The 21,528-nt window shown below is 40.2% G+C and overlaps 1 pseudogene; it reads left to right on the plus strand.

Moving 5' to 3' along the window:
• Positions 1-548: 548 nt before the first annotated feature.
• On the plus strand, positions 549-1,818 carry LOC138438320 (26S proteasome regulatory subunit 10B pseudogene; annotated as a pseudogene).
• The last annotated feature ends 19,710 nt before the right edge of the window (positions 1,819-21,528 follow it).

A 21,528-nucleotide genomic window follows, 5' to 3' on the forward strand; every position in this document is an offset into this window, starting at 1 on the left:
GAAACTGGAGCCGATTATACAGAGTGAAGTAAGCCAGAAAGAAAAACACCAATACAGTATACTAACACATATATATGGAATTTAGGAAGATGGCAATGACGACCCTGTATGCAAGACAGGGAAAGAGACACAGATGTGTATAATGGACTTTTGGACTCAGAGGGAGAGGGAGAGGGTGGGATGATTTGGGAGAATGACATTCTAACATGTATACTATCATGTGAATTGAATCGCCAGTCTATGTCTGACGCAGGATGCAGCATGCTTGGGGCTGGTGCATGGGGATGACCCAGAAAGATGTTATGGGGAGGGAGGTGGGAGGGGGGTTCATGTTTGGGAATGCATGTAAGAATTAAAGATTTTAAAATTAAAAAAAAATAAATAAAATAAAATGTTAATACTCATAAAGAAAAAAAATAAATACTAATAAAGTGTTGTCATGAAAAAAAAAAAAAAAAAATGATGGACTGGTGGGATCTCCTTGCAGTCCAACGGACTCTCAAGAGTCTTCTCCAACACCACAGTTCAAAAACTTCAATTCGGGCTTCTCATCATGGCAGACCCTAGAGATAAGGCGCTTCAGGACTACCGCAAGAAACTGCTGGAGCACAAAGAGATTGACTGCCGCCTCAAGGAGTTAAGGGAACAATTAAAAGAACTTACCAAGCAGTATGAAAAATCTGAAAGTGATCTGAAGGCTGTACAAAGTGTTGGGCAGATTGTGGGTGAAGTACTTAAGCAGTTAGCTGAAGAGAAATTCATTGTTAAAGCTACAAATAGACCGAGATATGTTGTGGGTTGTTGACAGCTTGACAAATGTAAGCTGAAGCCAGGAACAAGAGTTGCTTTGGATATGACTACACTAACTATCACGAGATATTTACCAAGAGAAGTGGATCCATTGGTTTACAACATGTCTCATGAGGACCCTGGGAATGTTTCTTATTCTGAGATTGGAGGGCTATTAGAACAGATTTGGGAATTAAGAGAGGTAATAGAATTACCTCTTACAAACCCAGAATCATTCCAGCATGTAGGAATAATACCTCCAAAAGGCTGTTTGTTATATGGACCCCCAGGTAAAGGAAAAACACTTTTGGCATGAGCTGGATTGCAATTTCTTAAAGGTTGTATCTAGTTCTATAGTAGAAAAGTACATTGGGAAAAGTGCTCGTTTGATCAAAGAAATGTTTAATTATGCCAGGAACCATCAGCCATGCATCATTTTTATGGATGAAATAGATGCTCTTGGTGGTCGTCGGTTTTCTGAGGGTACTTCAGCTGATAAGAGAGATTCAGAGATCTTTAATGGAGCTACTGAATCAAATGGATGGATTTGATACTCTCCATAGAGTTAAAATGATCATGGCTACCAACAGACCAGATACACTGGATCCTGCTTTGCTTCGTCCAGGCAGATTAGGTAGAAAAATACATATTGATTTACCAAACGAACAAGCAAGTTTAGATATATTGAAAATCCATGCAGGTCCCATTACAAAGCATGGTGAAATAGATTATGAAGCAACTGCGAAGCTTTCACATGGCTTTAATGGAGCAGACCTAAGAAATGTTTGTATGAAGCAGGTATGTTTGCAACTCGTGCCGATCATGATTTTGTAGTACAGGAAGACTTCATGAAAGCAGTCAGAAAAGTGGCTGATTCTAAGAAGGTAGAGTCTAAATTGGACTGCAAACCTGTGTAATTTATAGTAAGGTTTTTGATTGCTGCATGACATCTATTGGCTTAATTTTTTAAAAGTTAAGGAAAATAATGTATATTTGGCAATGATCTCATTAATAGCATATGAATAAAAATGTGTAGGAATAACATTGTTAAAAAAAAAAAAAGCATCAATTCTTCAGCACTCAGCTTTCTTCACAGTCCAACTCTCACATCCATACATGACAACTGGAAAAACATAGCCTTGACTAGACAGACCTTTGTTAGCAAAGTAATGTCTCTGCTTTTGAATATGCTATCTAGGTTGGTCATAACTTTCCTTCCAAGGAGTAAGTGTCTTTTAATTTCATGACTGCAATCACCATCTGCAGTGATTTTGGAGCCTCCCAAAATAAAGTCAGCCATTGTTTCCACTGTTCCCCCACCTATTTGCCATGAAGTGGCAATATATGAACCTCTACATAGCTGTTCCCAAACCTGCCTGTGTATTTAAAAGAGGCAGTTGAGGAGTATGATTAAGTGCTTGGATTTCCACGTCATCCTAGACCCATGACTGTCCAGCTACAGACCGTGTTTCCCAATCAAATGACTCAGTTCTCACTGAGCAGTTGAGAGACTTAGTGTTATGCGCAACTTCTACCCTGCTGCTGATAAAGAAATCATTTGGCTTGAATGTCTACTCTTTACCTTCTCAAAGCTGAAAAGTGAATATGACAGTGACCTCACTTTGACCTAACAGTCAAGGCAAGATTTCCACCATTAAGTGTGCAAAAAGTGTCTTGTTTAATACAGTTAATATTTTATAACTATAAAAGGAATGTATCCTTTAAAAATTGTGAATCACTCTGTTGTACAACTGGAACTTACATAATATTGTACATCAAATCTACTTTGATTAAAAAAATCACTTCTTGTTTGTAAGCTGGTTATGTGGATGAGCAAGAAGGAAGAAAACTGGGGTCTTTAGTGATTAGATGGAGCCCAGCTACTCTGCCTATCTGGGCTACTCATTGTCAGGACTGTTAAGAAAGAAATACATGTCTATCTTAAATTATGTTGCTGTATTTTGGGGTGGTAGATGCTCTTCGCTTCAGAAGTTTAGTCTTTAAGCTACTTAGGGGGCTTTGAAAATGTAAGCATTCAAACTCTATGAGACTTTAAAACCACAATCTTCGTGAGTGAGCTATACTGTTTACATTAGTAAACTGTACTGATAGCTAGACTTGAGAGCCACTGTTCTGCGTAACAAAAGACCCTTTCTCTGAAAGTCTTCACTTTTTGTGAAAAGAAAGATTAGGAAGAGAGGGAGGGAAAACTAGAGAGAAGGATGAAGCATGAACAGAGAGAAGCTAAGACAAAACTGGAGTTTCCTAATGTTGATCATGGTTTTCATACTTTTGGATCCAATCCCTTTTCAAGACTGATTTAGCATTCCTACTCTTGGTGTGGTTGTGTGTGTGTGTGTGTGTGTGTGTGTGTGTGTGTGTTCATTTGCTCAGTTGTGTCTGACTCCTTATGGCCCCATGGACTGTAGCCTACCAGGCTTCTCTGTCCATGAGATTCTCCAGGGAAGAATACTGGAGTGGGTTGACATGTCCTCCTCCAGGTGATCTTCCCGACCCAGGGATCGAACCTGCATCTCTTGTATCTTGTGCATTGGGCAGGTGGATTCTTTACCACTAGTGCCATCTGGTGAGAGGACAATGGCACCCCACTCCAGTACTCTTGCCTGGAGAATCCCATGGACAGAGGAGCCTGGTGGGCTGCAGTCCATGGGGTTGCTGAGATATGGACACAACTGAGTGACTTCACTTTCACTTTTCACTTTCATGCATTGGAGAAGGAAATGGCATCCCACTCCAGTGTTTTTGCCTGGAGAATCCCAGGGACAGAGGAGCCTGGTGGCCTGTAGTCCATGGGGTCGCTGAGAGATGGACACGATTGAGCGACTTCACTTTCACTTTTCACTTTCATGCATTGAAGAAGGAAATGGCATCCCACTCCAGTGTTCTTGCCTGGAGAATCCCAGGGACGGGGGAGCCTGGTGGGCTGCCATCTGTGGGGTCGCACAGAGTCGGACACGACTGAAGCGACTTAGCAGCAGCAGCAGCAGCAGCAGTGCCATCTGGGAAGCCCCCTTGAGAGAAGTGCACATTCATAATGCTGTGAAAAGAGAAAATATTTATTATTTAGAGTTTTCCCTGCCATCCAAGGAAGTGGGTACTTCACTGCATTGGTGAAATACAACAGGCTGGGGAGTTAGAGATCTCAATTGTTCTGCATAAGAAAAGGGACTTAAGTTTCAGTCCTAGAGCTGTGTTGGAAATGGCTGGGACAGCAGAACTTTTAGTTCAGAAGAGAGAGACTGCGGCCCTGGGAGAGAACCTTTGGGGAGATGATGGAAGTTTGACCGTGCAGTATGGAGTAGAAGCCCTCTTTTGCATCTCCCCACAGAACTTTTAATGACACATCTTTTTGTGTGTGTAGCTAGTATGTTGATAAGCTGGATATATCTCTTTTTAAAAAATTATTTACTTCTGATTTTTTTTTTTTGACTGTACTAGGTCTTCACTGCTGTGTGCGAGCTTCCTCTAGTAGCAGCAAGTGGGGACTACTTTCTAGTTATGGTGTATGGGTTTCTCATTGCAGTGGCTTCTCTTGTTGAAGAGCATGGGGTCTGGGGGTATGGGCTTCAGTAGTTATATCGTGTGGACTCAGTTGTGGCTCACAGGCCCTAGAGCACAGGCTCTGTAGCTGTGGTACATGGGATTCGTTGCCCTGCAGCATGTGGGATCTTCCTGGACCAGGGATCAAGCCCGTGTCCCCTGCACTGGCCAGTAGATTCTTAACCACAGGACCACTGGGGAAGTCTGAGCTGGATATATCTTGATGTCCAGGGTTTTTCCAAGTACTAAATTCAGCTTCCAGGTTGATATGAAATGAGATGAGCATTCTTTCCATGGGATCTAACTAGTATCACTTAAAATAGTTGGTTTTTGTAATTAGCAACCAAAACAGAACAAAACAAAACAAAACTCACCCGTTAGGACTATGTTCTATAGGTGACTTCCCTGGTAGCTCACACGGTAAAGTGTCTGCCTACAGTGAAGGAGACCCGGGTTTAATCCCTGGGTCAGGAAGGTCTCCTGGAGAAGGAAATGGCACCCCACTCCAGTATTCTTGCCTGGAAAATCCCATGGACAGAAGAGCCTGGTAGGTTACAGTCCATGGGGTCTCAAAGAGTCAGACACGACTGAGCGACTTCACTTCACTTCACTTCAGAGGGCTTCCCAGGTGGTGCCAGTGGTAAAAGAATCTGCTGGCCACTATAGCTGATGCCAGAGACACGGGTTTGATCCCGGAGTTAGAAAAATTCCCTGGAGTGGGAAATGGCAGCCTACTCCAGTGTTCTTGCCTGGAGAGTCCCATGGACTGGGGAGCCTGGCGGGCTACAGTCCGTAGGGTTGCCAAGGGTCGGATATGGAAGCACACGTGCATTGCACTGCACCTTTCAGTATAGATACAAACTTAGCCTTTCTGTATAATCCTCATGCTAACTTCTGTATACCTATTCAATTTTTGACACCTTGTGCTTCTCAATAATGGCTCTTGAATGTTTTTCCCTCTATACTTGATACTTTTATGTGAGATATCAAATTGAGTTTGGGAAGAGGAAAATGATGCCAGCACTGTCAGTAGTCATCTTTATCTTCCTGTTTTAGATTGCTGCTCATATGATGAACAGCCTCGTTCCACTCTGTAACAGCTGCATTTTATTGATGTGACTTGTTATGTTTGTAAAGAGTCCATAGGTTACAAGTCGGCTCAAGTGCAAAGTGTTCTGATTAATGATCATCTTCAAAATGACAAATGATAAAGCACTTGAGGATTCTAGGAGTGAAGAGACAACCTTGCAGCATTATTGGAGGGTCCTGAATTTCTAGTGACTGTAAAAATATATCTTTAGAGATGGGATAACACACACATCCTCTAATAAATTAAAATTTTGGATACACACCTCTGTCTCTTTGTTGCCAAGTACTACTACACTTTAGCCAGATAAAAGGCAGAGTGTGTGCCTGGTATTTGATCACTTTAGAAGATTTTATAGTGTAACACGGGCTTCTCAGGTTGTGCAGTGGTAAAGAATCTACCTGTCAGTGTAGGAGATGCTGGGGACTTGGGTTTATTCCCTGGGTGGAGAAGATTCCCCTGGAGAAGGAAATGGCAACCCACTCCAGTATTTTTGCCTGGAAAAACCCATGGACAGAGGAGCCTGGTGGGCTACAGTCCATGGAGTTGCAAAAAGTCAGACATGACTGAGCACAACAATAGCAACAACAATAGTATAACACACTACTGTTTTTATCCTTTGCATTTAGATTATAAACTAATAAAATTGAGGATTTCCTTTTATAATCAAAAGACAGGATGTTCAGAATTTCAGGACTATCCCAGAAATACCATTAGAGAGACTGTGCTGGGAGGGTTGATTTATTTGTGATGTGTTTCGCTGTTCTTTTGTTTGGCTTTGTTTTTATAACTTTTCAGAATAAGAGAGTGATTGCATCTACTGCTGTAGCATTTTCTCGGAACACCCATACGGGGCATATTTTAGATGAAACAGAGTCTCTGGTTGGCAGTAGCTCCCTTTCATTTCACTCTATTATTAAGAGTCATTTCTCAAAAATTTACATCTGGAATAGAAAAATAGAGGACTCTAAAGATGTCTTTGAAAGTTAATTCTGTAGTAAGTCTTCTCACTGTCTAGGGAATTGAAACTTAGCGGCAGATTTTCTTTAAGTGGGCTTTCTGGATGCAGAGCAGGATTCAGTTAGTGGATAAGAGGAAGGGTGTATTGAAAACAAGGGAATGTTAGTGATGGCAATCAGCACACATTAAATAGTGCATGTTTTTTTTTTTTTTTAATGAGTACTGAATCAGAAGTCATAATCACTCAGTCACCTGCTGGGTTCATTTGCCCTTCAGAAATGAGGACATCTCAAAGTGTAGAGCATTTTAATAGAATAGTGCCAGACAAGCTTGTTATATAGAATTTTATTTGACAGGCTGGAACTTGTTTCCAATATTCTTTTTTTCCGAATTACATGAAAAATTGTATTCCATGGTGCATTGTGAAAGGATAAATGGTAGATGACATCAAAATAAAGCAAAGTGATCTTTTTCCTCCATTTCTTTACCGATAGTATCTTCCTGTGGCTGTGACTACCAGATCCCATGATAAGGCAATTAAATAGTTCATGTAACAGACTTAAATTGAAGAAAGTGGGGAAAACCACTAGATCATTTAGGTTTGACCTAAATCAAATGTTTTATGACTATACAGTGGAAGTGAGAAATAGATTTAAGGTACTAGATCTGATAGGCAGAGTGCCTGATGAACTATGGATGGAGGTTTGTGACATTGTACAGGAGACAGGGAGCAAGACCATCCCCAAGAAAAAGAAATGCAAAAAAGCAAAATGGCTGTCTGAGGAGGCCTTACAAATAGCTGTGAAAAGAAGAGAAGTGAAAAGCAAAGGAGAAAAGGAAAGATACACCCATTTGAATGCAGAGTTCCAAAGAATAGCAAGGAGAGATAAGAAAGCCTTCTTCAGTGATCAATGCAAAGAAATAGAGGAAAACAACAGAATGGGAAAGACCAGAGATCTCTTCAAGAAAATTAGAGATACCAAGGGAACATATGCAAAAATGGGCTCAATAAAGGACAGCAATGGTATGGACCTAACAGAAGAAGAAGATATTAAGAGGTGGCAAGAATACACAGAAGAACTGTACAAAAAAGATCTTCACGACCCAGATAATCATGAAGGTGTGATCACTTACATTCATCTATCTAGAGCCGGACATCCTGAAATGTGAAGTCAAGTGTACCTTAGGAAGCATCACTACGAACAAAGCTAGTGGAGGTGATGGAATTCCAGTTGAGCTGTTTCAAATCCTGAAAGATGATGCTGTGAAAGTGTTGCACTCAATATGCCAGCAAATTTGGAAAACTCAGCAGTGGCCACAGGACTGGAAAAGGTCAGTTTTCATTCCAATCCCAAAGAAAGGCAATGCCAAAGAATGCTCAAACTACTGCACAATTGCAATCATCTCACATGCTAGTATAGTAATGCTCAAAATTCTCCAAGCCAGGCTTCAGCAATATGTGAACCGTGAACTTCCAGATGTTCAAGCTGGTTTTAGAAAAGGCACAGGAAACAGAGATCAAATTGCAGCATCTGCTGGATCATGGAAAAAGCAAGAGAGTTCCAGAAAAACATCTATTTCTGCATTATTGACTATGCCATATACTGTGGAAAATTCTGAAAGAGATGGGAATACCAGACCACCTGACCTGCCTCCTCAGAGATCTGTACACAGGTCAGGAAGCAACAGTTAGAACTGGACATGGAACAATAGACTGGTTCCAAATAGGGAAAGGAGTTTGTCAAGGCTGTATATTGTCACCCTGCTCATTTAACTAATATGCAGAGTACATAATGAGAAACACTGGGCTCAAGGAAACACAAGCTGGAATCAAGGTTGCCTGGAGAAATATCAATAACCTCAGATATGCAGATGACACCACCCTTCTGGCAGAAAGCAAAGAAGAACTAAAGAGCCTCCTGATGAAAGTGAAAGAGGAGAGTGAAAACGTTAACTTAAAGCTCAGCATTCAAAACACTAAGATCATGGCATCTGGTCCCATCACTTCATGGCAAATAGGTGGAGAAACAGTGGAAACAATGGCTGACATTATTTTGGGGGGATCCAAAATCACTGCAGATGGTGACTGCAGCCATGAAATTAAAAGACACTTACTCCTTGGAAGGAAAGTTAGGACCAACCTAGACAGCACATTAAAAAGCAGAGACATTACTTTGCTAACAAAGGTCTGTCTAGTCAAAGCTATGTTGTTTCCAGTAGTCATGTATCGATGTGAGAGTTGAACTATAAAGAAAGCTGAGTATGCCTAAGAATTGATGCTTTTAAACTGTGGTGTTGGAGAAGAGTCTTGAGAGTCCCTCCTTGTTGGACTGCAAGGAGATCCAACCAGTCCATCGTAAAGGAGATCAGTCCTGAGTGTTCATTGGAAGGCCTGATGTTGAAGCTGAAACCCCAATACTTTGGCCACGTGATACGGAGACCTGACTCATTTGAAAAGACCCTGATGCTGGGAAAGATTGAGGGCAGGAGGAGAAGGGGATGACAGGGGATGAGATGGTTGGATGGCATCACTGATTCAATGGACATGGGTTTGGGCGGACTTTGGGAGTTGGTGATGGACAGGGAAGCCTGGTGTGCTGTTGTTTATGTGGTCGCAAAGAGCCAAACATGACTGAGCGACTGAACTGAAGTGAACTGAATACTCTTACTCCAGTGACAGCCTGGGACAGTAACATAATGCAAATAGATGTACCATTTGAGCATGTAGTTCCATAAAATAAACCTGATAGAGGCATTACAGTGAAAATAGTACGGCACTGCAACCAATTTTTTTTCCTTTATAAAGACCTTTATACAAATTGACTTTCCAGTCTTGTCTTCTACCAGCATTAATGTGGTTATTATTAATTTTTATCTTTGTTGAAGATTTTGGACACATTTACTGTTTCTGATAAGAGAGAGGTTTCATGATCCTGCTGACTTTAAGTCCACGTTCATGAATATATAAAACTGACACTTCATACATACACAATTTGACCTACAGTTCACAAAAGCAAAGAAGACTGAATTGGATGGGAAATGATGAGGACCCCTGTTTCATAATGTATTCTTTGTCAAGTCGGCCACAGCATGTATCATGATGATATCCAAATAGTCCACTGTAGGGGACCCTGGGTCCTCCAAACATTATCCTTGTTTCTCTAGCTGTGCATTCTCAACAGTATTTCCTCCATCCCTTTCATGAGTCTCATACATCAGATCTTACACTTTCATAATTCTTACTGTCTCACTTTGTTAATTGTAGAAAATTTTGAAAAGATGAAAATAAGAATCCCATGACTCCGTGTCCAGACATAACTAATATTAACATCTCAGTTTCTTTTATTTTTTCCAACCCTCCACTCCTCTTCCTATTGTTTTCCCCTCCTTCCTACTTTCCCTGCCAGATTAAATCAAATTATAAAGAGGACAGTCTTCCTCATAATGCTTTAAGACAGAACCCCCTAACCTTTTTGTTACCAAGGGCCAGTTTCGTGGAAGACAATTTTTCCCTGCTCACGTGGGGGATGGTTTGAAGACAGTTCAAGCACATTGCATTTATTGTGCACTTTATTTCTATTATTATTATCACATCAGCTCCCCCTCAGGTCTTCAGGTATTAGGTCCTGGATGTTGGGGACCCCTAATTTAGAGAATTCATCATTTGGAAGTGGAATCTCTACCAGGCTATTTTGGTCCATTAGTTTCTCAGGTAGGTAGTGGTTGTACTTTCTCAGGTAGGTAGTGGTTGTACACATACAAAAATATTTCCCCATGTTTGGGATCCTGCTTATGAGCCCTCTCATATAGAGAGAGCCTTTTCATAGAGTCTTATCTGTAACATGTAACATCAGCATTAGAGGCTGTGTTGAAGTGGCTGCTGTTATGAGAGAGTATCTTACCTGGCTTAAGTGAAGGCTCAGCGTATGGAGAGGAGAGAGGCAGTGTTTATTTTTTCATTTCCAGCCTCATTAAGAGCCACACAAGGGGTATGAGCTAATTATGAATAATGTAGTAATAAAATGCCAGGTTAATTCAGGCAGGCTTGGCCATGATGACCTTAGGGAAATCTTTCATATTGTCCAAGCTTCTTTGTCCTCATCTAAACAATATAGACAATAATAGGGTGTCGCTTATAGGGTTCTTGTGAGCAGCCCCCTCTCTCTCATCTGCTCCTTTGTTATAATGTGTGTGCGTGTTTGTGTGTGTGTTCAGTTGTCTGACTCTTTGTGACCCCATGGACTGTAGCCCACCAGGCTTCTCTGTCCATGGGATTTCTCAGGCAGCAATACTGGAGTAGGTTGCCATTTCCTCTTCCAGGGATCTTCTCGACCCCAGGATCGAGCCCACATCTCTTGTGTCTCCTGCATTGGCAGGCAGATTCTTTACCACTGCGCCACCTGGCAGTCCTCAGTAATTACGGGCCCCAATATTCATGTCCTTGTGTAATCTCTGCCTGCCCTGATCCTGGACTTGACTCTGTGATTTTTCTTTGACTATGAAACTTGCTTGGTTAACGGGACATTAGCAATCATGACACAAAGCACTGTCCAGTGGGGCTTGGTTTCTTCTGCAAACCAATCAGTATGAAGAATCCCAAGTTACCCTATTGATGACACAGGGTCCAATCAACAGCCAATACCAACTGTCAGATATATGTGTAAAGACATCTTAGATTATCTGGTCTCAGCTAAATTGTTAATTTAAGTCCAGGAAAGACCTGCAGAAGAATCACACCAAATAGTAAATTAAGTGGTAATTGTTTTATGTTACTGAGTTTTGGGGTCATTTTTAATGGAGTGACAGACAACCCACATAACACCCTTTGTGTATGACTTTGTATTTTCTTTTGCTAAAAGGCAGAGTTCATTTTACCATCTCTTGATTCTGAGTTTGGTCATAGGACTTGCTTTGGGCAATGGGATACTAAGCAGAAATGATGCAGGTAGAAGCTTGTAAAAGCACTTTGCTTTTTTTGTTTTCTCGCTTGCTTCTCTGCGTTGAGAAAGCCTGGCTTGGTAGAGAAGAGACTCATTTCAGAACTGCTCAGTTTTAACTGAGGCTGTTTAAAGATCAGTGACTGGGTGGCAACTGTCAGATGTGTGAGTGAGCCCAGCTAAGGCCAGAATTGCTAAGCCCAAATTGTCAGCCTTCATCAATGACTCACAGGCTTGTGCAAAGGAATGCCTATTGTTTTAAGCTGCTAGTCTTAGGGTAATTTGTTGTGCAGCATTATTGTGAATAGATAACTAATGCATCCCCCTTGCCTAAATGTTGTGCATTCACAGCAGCTGCTAAAACATTGTCTCATCTATCCAGATCTTTCCATGTGATTCTCTCAGTGCCCTAATTTTCTCAGTGTGTATTCTATCCTCTTTCCTCAAGCCCATCTTGTTGACTCAGGTCTGGACTCTATTTTTTGGTCCTGTTCCCAAAAGATCTCTAGTATCACCTCAGACCTGATGAGCCTCACAAGTCTGAGAATATAATGCTGCCTCTACTTTTATGATAATACTCAGGATTTTTGAATAATTGATAGATCAAAATCACATTCGTCAAGACTGACCCAATCAATTCTGATGCTCAAGGCTTAGCTTTACTTTTCCTGGATAGCTGGTGCACTGCAGCTGTCCCTCTAATAGGAACGACAAAAATGGAACATTTCTCCCCAATTTGATGTTTGGTTATGAATTCCACATGCAAATCCTCACTACTTTTCAATCTGCTATAGAAGCTTTCCAGGGCAGAGAAACAATCTACCAAGGATGTGGAAAACCCAGTGCTTTGGACTCCTGGAATATACTCAGATACTGAGTCCTGTGCACGCTCAGGCATCCCAGGTGGCATGGTAGTAAAGAATCCACCTGCCAGTGCAGGAGATGCAGGTTTGATCCCTGGGTCAAGAAGATCCACTGGAGAAGGAAATGGAAATGCACTCTAGTATTCTTGCCCAGGAAATCGCATGGACAGAGGAGCCTGACAGGCTACAGTCCATGGGGTTGCAATAGGGACATGACTGAGCACAGCTGCACTCACGTACACTCTCACTTAATCCTTTAGCCATATCATTCAGTGCCGTGTGCTAATCATGACACAGAGGACTCCTGTAGAGATGGTGCTGTCTGGAAATTTCTGTACTCATGGTATTGGTGTTGCCTGTATTAGTATAGAGACCACTTAGACCAATTGGAAGACCCACAGCTGCCTCCAAAGTCTCCAAGTGATCTAGTTATTAAAAAAGACACACAAATTTGAACTATACCAAGCATGGCTGATCAGCTCTTCTAAAAATTAATTCTTATTTCTAAAATATAATGGATATACATTGAAATGAGGTTAAACACTAATATCCAGTGTATAATTTTGTCAATAAACTTTCTCATTTTAGTAAATTCATATAATGCTATTTGATTCTGGTCTCCACTCAGAACATTCATTCTTGAACCACATTTTCAACTTCAACTGTTGTTTCAATCTCAGCAAGATCTTTTCAATGCACGTTCTGGTTTACCACTGTTATTCCAAGAATCACAATGAGTCAGGTCTGCTAGAGGGTGAGACCTTTCATATACTTTTTCAGCAGACTATTAGGCATATTGGAAATGAGCTCAGAAAAGTAAGATTTTGACGTGACTTCAGCAACCTAGGGAACTTTCCTAAGTCTCAGTTTCTTCATCTCTGAAATGGGATTAGTAGTACATTAGGAATACTCTGATAACAGTAATGTACAATCATGATGTTATGAGAATTAAATCAGATCATCTCTGTAAAGCACTTTAGCACCATGACTAGCATGTGATACCTCTATACATGTTCATTGTAGTTATTAAAAGGAGCTGTGAGAAAGTGTCTGTTGTTTTAGCCGTAGTTCATAGTTTAGGAGATGATGAACATGACCGAAAGCCATATTTAACCCAAATGACATGACAGAATCTCACTTAATTCATTTCTTCCATAGGTGTTTATTGTGCACATACCATGTATGGGGGCCACTACATGAATCCTGCCCTCATCAAGCATATATTTAAAGGGATAGACAGTTACTAAACACATAGTATTGTTATCTATTCACTAAGTCATGGCCAGTTCCTACCAGGCTCCTCTGTCCATGGAATTTCCCAAGCAAGAATGCTGGAGTGGGTTGCTGTTTCCACCTCCAGGGGATCTTCCTCACCAAGAGATTGAACCTACATCCTTAGTTCTTTAAGATATAAGCAACATGTTATTAAGATAGGCGTGATTATTATTTACTTTACAAAGAAATACTCTATTACAGTTCTCTTAACAAAATATAAGATTGGTTCCTTCATAAACAGTATGGAAAGGAACTATAAGGTTAAAGTGTAGGGCACTGATACTGCAGTGTCCTACAGGCATTTTAAAGAATCTTGTTCTGATTCTTGCTAACGAAGTATACTTTATGGATGGTGTTTAATGACCCAGAAATAGCAGGATTAAAAAATATCTATCTATCTATTATATATATATTTATTTATATATTTATCTATATATTGGGCTTCCCTATGGCTCAGCTGGTAAAGAATCTGCCTGCAATGTGGGAGACCTGGGTTCAATCCCTGGGTTGGGAAGATCCTCTGGAGAAGGGAAAGGTTACCCACTCCAGTATTCTGGCCTGGAGAAGTCCATGGACTGTAGAGTTCATGGAGTTGCAAAGAGTTTGACATGACTGAGTGACTGTCACTTTTGCTTTTCAGTGTGCCTTTCATTGTTTAAGGTGAGCTGAACTATGATATCTTAGAAAAGGATATTTTGTTTTGCCTAAGCGGTGGGGTTTGTACTAAGTACAATGTAACTGTAAATTTTTACAGATTATCCCATATTGTTCTAACTTCTTCATCTCTTATGACTGAGCTTAATTTGGCATTGGCTGCTTAAGCCACTTCGCTTACAAGAAGTCTGTGTGTGTATGTATGTATTTGTGTGTGTGTTAGTTGCTCAGTCGTGTCTGACTCTTTGCCTGACTGTAGCCTGCCTAGCTCCTCTGTCCATGGAGTTCTCCTGGCGAGAATACTGGAGTGGGTTGCCATTCCCTTCTCCAGGGGATCCTCCCAAGCCAGGAATCTAGCCTGGGTTTTCCTCTGAGCCACCAGAGTCTGAGGAATGAGTAGATAAACACTTAAATGGACTAAGGGAGTAGCTTTTTTAAGGAAGTCCTTTTGAAATTCAAATAATCACCCCCTAATGTGTAAGGGTTTTTCACAGGGAAGCTTGCTCTTGTGCTAGCTGTACTCTGCTGCATGTGGTAAGAAAATTTCTTCAAAAGATAATGTGAACACATGTTTTAAAGTATACTGCATGGTTTGAAGTAAATAGTATGTAGAGGGAAAAATAATAAAATCTGAAGAAGTGAACCCAGAGACTTTAATAATGCTGAAGGGTTTTTAATGAGATGTCAATTTATAGCATGTCAGTTTAACAAGAGGGAGAACGAGTCTTCAGGGGAACAGAAAAAAATCAAATTGACTTAAACAAGAAGAAAGAGTGCAAGGTTCCCCAACAGGGTGAGTTGAATATTTTTTAAAAATCAAGTAAAAGCAAGAAGGTAGGATTTCCTAAGGTATTCTTGAGTCTCTTTTCTTAATAACTTTGCCTCTCCTCTCCCAAGGGGGCTGCACCTTATACACTCATATTAAATGTCAAGTGTTGCAACAAACGGTGATGCTCTTTCATTACTCTTGTCACAGATTTCTGCTGAGCATATAGAAGGCTTCTCTGATTAGAAATCATTGACAGAGAAGCTCAACGGGGTTTCTTTTGGACAGACTAGTTGAAGTAGTTGAAGAGTTGTATGCATCACATTATAACTCCTAATAGTTGCCAAGCAGAAAAAACATCCTCTTCTGTAACTTAAAAATATATTTGGTCATGTATTCAAATATAACATGTATTCAGATTCTGAGTGATCAGACTACAGTCTCTTTCAATTAATATTGCATTTAATATTTAAACCCATTGGAACTTGAGCAGAATTTGTATCCTACTGTTGTATGAAAATTGTGTAAATCTTAATTATGTTGACTTGGTTCACAGTGCTTTTCAGGCCTACTATATTCTACTTTTCTGTATGTTCATTCTATTAATTTTTGAGAGTTTGATGTTGAAACTCTAACTAAAGATCTCAATTGATCTACTTAAAAAATAATTGTAATATATAATGGGACTACATGTAACTTTGTTCTGTATTTTCCAAGTCTCCTGAAAATGTGTTATCATATTTACATAATTAAAAAAATGTTGAAACCTATTAACTCATATGCTTACAGGATCAAATGTCCTTTCTGGTCATCTCTGGAGGTGCTGTGTCTTTCATGTTACTTTAGAAGAATCACAGCATCATAATATCTCACAACTGGAGGACTTCCAACTCTGTTTTGCTTTGTTTGCCCAAGTTAGTGGCAGAGCTCCTGCTAGAGCTAAGTCTACCACATCCATCTCCCATGATCTTTCTGCAGTAATGCTGCTCCATGTCCAGGGATACTTAATTTTAACACAGATCTCCTCCAGTGGAGATATAGACTATCATTTATTTTATTATTTTCTTAATGGATGCAGGGATTGAAGTCTTTTTGCCTCTGCCTTTTACCAGCTGTGAAACTTAATCAAGTTTTTAAGCTTCAGTTGGCCTTAGTTTTTCTCACTAAAATGATCAAGAAATTCGATTAATTTTTAAGGTCTCTTCAAATATCCAGCTTCTGATTTTTTAAAAATTGAGGATAATTGCTTTGCAATGTCATGTTGATTTCTGCCATACAACAATGTGAATCTGCCGTAATTATATATCCTTCTTGAGTCTCCTCCCCACTCCCTTCCCACCCCTCTAGGTTGTCAGAGTGCCAGGCTGGGATCTTTGTGTTATATAGCAGCTTCCTACTAGCTACCTATTTTACACATGATAATGTATGTAAATCAATGCTGCTTTCTCAATTTGTGCTATCTTCTCCTTCCTCTTCTATGTCCATAAGTCTATTCTCTATGTCTGTATTTCAATTCCTTTCCTGCAGATAGGTTCATCAGTATTATTTTTCTAGATTCCATATATATATATATATGCAAGTAAGTAAAAGTCACTCAGTTGTGTCCAACTCTTTGCGAACCCATGGACTATACAGTCCAAGGGATTCTCTAGGCTGGAATTCTCTAGGCCAGAATTCTGGAGTGGGTTGCCTTTCCCTTCTCCAGGGGGATCTTCCCAGCCCAGGGATCGAACACAGGTCTCCTGCATTGCAGGCATATTCTTTACCAGCTGAGCCACAAGGGAAACTGCAATGAACATTGAGACCAGATGCTGATTTTATGCTGTGCTTTCGACTACCAAATGTTTCACAATGAATATGCTGCGGTCCATAGGGTTGTGAAGAAGTGACTGAACAACATGGATTTATCAGATTTATCAGACAGGAAGATCCCCTGGAGAAGGAAATGGCAACCCACTCCAGTATTCTTGCCTGGAGAATCCCATGGACTGAGGAGCCTGGTGGGCTGCAGTCCACGGGGTCATAAAGAGTTGGACACGACTGAGTGACTTTACTTACTTACTTAGTATGTTATACGGAGAAGGCAATGGCAGCCCACTCCAGTACTCTTGCCTGGAAAATCCCATGGATGGAGGAGCCTGGTGGGTTGCAGTCCATGGGGTCGCTAGGAGTTGGACACAACTGAGCGTCTTCATTTTCACTTTTCCCTTTCATGCATTGGAGAAGGAAATGTCAACCCGCTCCAGTGTTCTTGCCTGGAGAATCCCAGGGATGGGGGAGCCTGGTGGGCTGCCATCTATGGGGTTGCACAGAGTTGGATATGGCTGAAGCGACTTAGCAGCAGTGTGTGATGAAGAAGTCAGTCTTCATAACTCACAGAGTGGGTAAAATCTCTAATGCCAAAACGATCCATAGTGATTCCTTTGGGCAAAAACCCTGGACGTTTATAGATGTTCAGTGTCTTTGGGGACAGTTAGGATAACCTCTTCTACCTATTTGCCGACATGTGACCAGTCTTTTCTCTCCTGTTCAGTTCCTGTTCCTGTTCAGAAATTAGGATTTCTCCTGTGACCTGAGTGTCACTAACACCCTATTGCCCAGTTGACATCAGGACAGTGGGAGGGGGAAAGTCTGTAACTCAAATGCATTAAGGAACTGGATTGAGTTGGTCCCCAGGCTCTAGTGTGTGAATACTTCGCTTCTCATTCTCTGACATTTATTTTTAATATGTGAGTTTTGATTGCAATTCTGAGTCTGTGTTCTTCCTCCTCGCCCCCAGCCAACATGTGTAAGTGCTTTCAGAAAAGCTAAGGCATGATTTTTGTCTTTGAGAACCCCAAGCCTAAATTATTATAGTTTGTAGAGAAGTATGATGTTGCAGTTTAACTCTTTTCATCAAAAGGAGAAGGACATTGACAACATTCAATCCCATAAAGGAAGGAAAGCCATCAAGCTGTGATATTTGGTGAGGGCAGGGAGCAGACAGAAAGGAGTGAAATTTTAGGGAAAAATAATATGGTTTTTTTTTAACATTAATAAATTTATTTTATTAAAGTACAGTTGATTTAGGGGAAAATAATGTTGAAAAAGTGATTGCCTGAGTAGGCAAATACCATCCAAACATTTGCAGTGCTAGTTGATTTCTCCATCTTATAAATGAAGAACCAGGTTCAAGGAAGTTAAGTAATTTATCCCAAGTCACATAATTAGTGATTAGCAGCAGATCCAGGTTTTAAATTCATGTCCACGTAATTTCACAAGATGTTATTTTCTGATTCTTTATCCACTCCCCTTGATGCCAGATTTATTTTGAATATAAGAATTTAGAAGGTAATACAGTGCAAATATCATGTGTTATATAAACAGTCCCAGCAAGGTCTAAGGCACCCTGTAATCAAAACAGATTTCATATGCTGGCAGAAAAGCATGAATATTCACCTATGGTGGGATAAATGAAGTCTATAAATAGCCTCATACCAGTTCAGGTCAGATTTTGCAGCCAAATAATTCAGGTCAGTTCAGTTTTGTGGCCAAAAAACTGGGCTTTAGAACTTTCTGAACATCACAGCTGGGGACTTAAGGACTGTGGACTTGATTACCAGCCTGCCTGAGTCTATTGAGGGAGTCCTGAGTGGGCCCTGGGTTTTCTGATTGAGAAAATAGTCTCTATGTCAGGCTTCTGAGCAGTCCCGTCAGAACTGGTGGTCAGTGATCAGAGTCAGGTGCTGTGACTGTCTCTGTAGGGGATGGCAGACCCAGGCAGCCAAATCCAAGGGTGGTTAGAGCCAGGCAGTGCGCAATACCAGGGGGAACCTCTGTTGGCCATATTTTTGTTGCCTCTTGAGCCTTTTTCCATGTGGCTCAGTGGTACAGAATTCGCCTCCCAACACAGGAGACTTTGGTTTGACCCCAAGTTTGATCCCTTTGGGGATCCCTGGAAGATCCCCTGGAGAAAGGAATGGCAACTCCCTCCAGTATTCTTGCCTGGGGAATCCCGTGGACAGAGGAGCCTAGTGGGCTATAGTCATGGGGTCTCGAAGAGTCAGACATGACTGAGGCACGCATGCGTGAAACTTTTTCATGCCAGAAGTTTCTAGAGTGAAATTTTTCAGTGATATCACATATTCTATATTTGGGAAGTTATTGAAAAATAGAGGACTTGTTCTGTATAGATTCACATTGCAGTCAAATTCAATGAAGCATAGATTATTTGAAAAGTGATGGATATCCATCATTAATGAGCTAAAGCTGTGTTATGGTAAGGTTATTTGAAAATAAAGGCAGATGGGAACTGGAAGTGACAGTGCTTTTTTTCTCCACAGGTCAGGCTACTGAGATAGAGAAAAGCTAACATGTACCTGAAATCTTTCAAAAACTTATATATAATCATTTTTTTCCACATAGTATTCAAAATAGAGCTGGCTTTGTTGTTGTTATGTAGCCCCTCTTGGTTCCACATCTTAACATGAGATAATCATTAATAATTTCAAAATTGTGATTGAATATGAAGTTACTGTTATGAGAACATTAAGAATTCATGCCATGCCAGTAGTCAGCATTGCGGAGGTACATTATGTTGTATCCAAAATAAATTTGACCTTGGTGCTCCACATGCATTCATCACTTTCTTCTGGGCACAGTAGCAGAACACTAACTGGATATGAATAATGGATACCAAAATTTGAGATTAATTTTTATCAGGCTAGTCTTTGTATGAACACAAAATGAAGTTAAATTAGGATTCTGGTGGTCTCTCAACTTTTCAAATTGTCAGATATTTTAAATTTATTAGGCTTGGAGGTTTTCCCCCTGCCATTAACTGAGTAACTGCTACAATAAAGACAGACAGTGTCCTGTAGATGTAATGTCCTTCCCTTATCTCTATAATCAAATTCATATTGACCAGCTGAGATGATAAAAACTGCACTGGATTCCGACAAAGCACCAAGGATAAAACAGTACATCCATAGAATGATAGGTGAGAGTAAATTTCTATAGATAAGAATCGTCAAAGACATATCTAACCTGATTATAACGTTTTAAAATCAAATTAAGCTTTTCCCATAAATTGACTAACAAGTATTAATGTAGGTACTGTTAGTACTATCTTCTGGCTGAAAAAAGGTCTCTAACTTAAAAACTAGAATCCAAGACACTGGTCTTTACCTATTATGTTCTAAGATTTAGAACATACTTTGATTTAATTTAAACTTAGATGTACTCAAGATTAGTAAATTGATTTTGTTTAATAAACCTGGATAGTCCCAAATATAGAATCTAAACTACCTCAAAGTGAAAGTTGCTCAGTCATGTCTGACTCTTTGCAACCCTGTGGACTATACAGTCCATGGAATTCTCTAGGCCAGAATACTGGAGTAAGTAGCCTTTACCTTCTCCAGGGGATCTTCCCAACCCAGGGATCAAACCCAGGTCTCCTACATTGCAGGCAGATTCTTTTACCAGCTGAGCCACCAGGGAAGTCCAAGAATACCAACTGAGCTATGAGAGAAGCCCAAATGTTCTATAAATTATATCCAGCAGTTTTTTCATCTGCCTGAAAATTGTAGGATGAGGTAGTGTTCGTTACTCAGTCATGTCCGACTCTTTGCCACCTCCTGGACTGTAGCCTGTCAGGCTCTTCTGTCCACAGAATTCTCACTGGAGTGGGTAGCCATTCCCTTCTCCAGGGGATCTTCCTGACCTAGGGATTGAACCCGGGTCTCCTGCCTTGAAGGCAGATTCTTTCCTGTCTGAGTCACCAGGGAAGTCCTGGCAAAGAGAGATGAGTATAAATAAATGAGTAAAAACCAAAAAGCTAAGTCTGTTTCTGTGACTGAGAACTAATAATGCATCCATATTTCTTTTTCATTTGGAATAATATTCAGCAGTTCAGTTATTACTGGGGCACAACTTTTACTACTGAAGAGAAGTTTGATTATGCAGACACATTCAGAGGATGTTTACATATATATTTTGCTCCTGTTACCAAGATATCTATCTTTAAAATCTTCTTAAAGTTCTTTTTGGCTGCATCTTCATTCTTTATGGGGGTTATTTCTGCTAAAGTAAAGTCATCATGAGATAAATCTTCAATAATAAATAAATAAACAACTAAATATTGTATTTTGCTTTTAAATTAGAGCCTAGAGCTAGCTAAGAATTGTTTTTTAATTAGGTGATGTTTCAGTTTTCTCAAATACATTTAATCCTGGAGGAAGAGTATTCCCTGAGGAAGGCTTCAGTATGGTGCTGTTAGCTAGTGTTTATGCAAGTCTAAATAGAAATTGTTTTTTCTTAATCATTGTGGAAAGAGAGCAGTATGTGTTCCAGTGTTGCTTTAAATTTGGGACTACACATCGTGATTTTTATGACACGCATTAAATTCCGTGGAGTAAGTTGAATATTGATATTTCCTAATTTGACTATTAAAAAATAAGAAAGAATGTAGTACTTGATAACATTTCTGGTGAACACATTGTTCTTTCCTGGAAGGGAGTAGTTGTGGTAAGGGTATTTTATTTATCATGAACAGATGAAACACAATTATAATCCTTTCTTTGAGATGATATGCTATATAGAATGGGAGAATGAATGTAGCAGCAGAGGCTGAGCTATCAAGAGTAACTGATACATGGC

Source organism: Ovis canadensis, chromosome 3 (assembly GCF_042477335.2).
Source record: "Ovis canadensis isolate MfBH-ARS-UI-01 breed Bighorn chromosome 3, ARS-UI_OviCan_v2, whole genome shotgun sequence".
Taxonomy (NCBI): domain Eukaryota; kingdom Metazoa; phylum Chordata; class Mammalia; order Artiodactyla; family Bovidae; genus Ovis; species Ovis canadensis.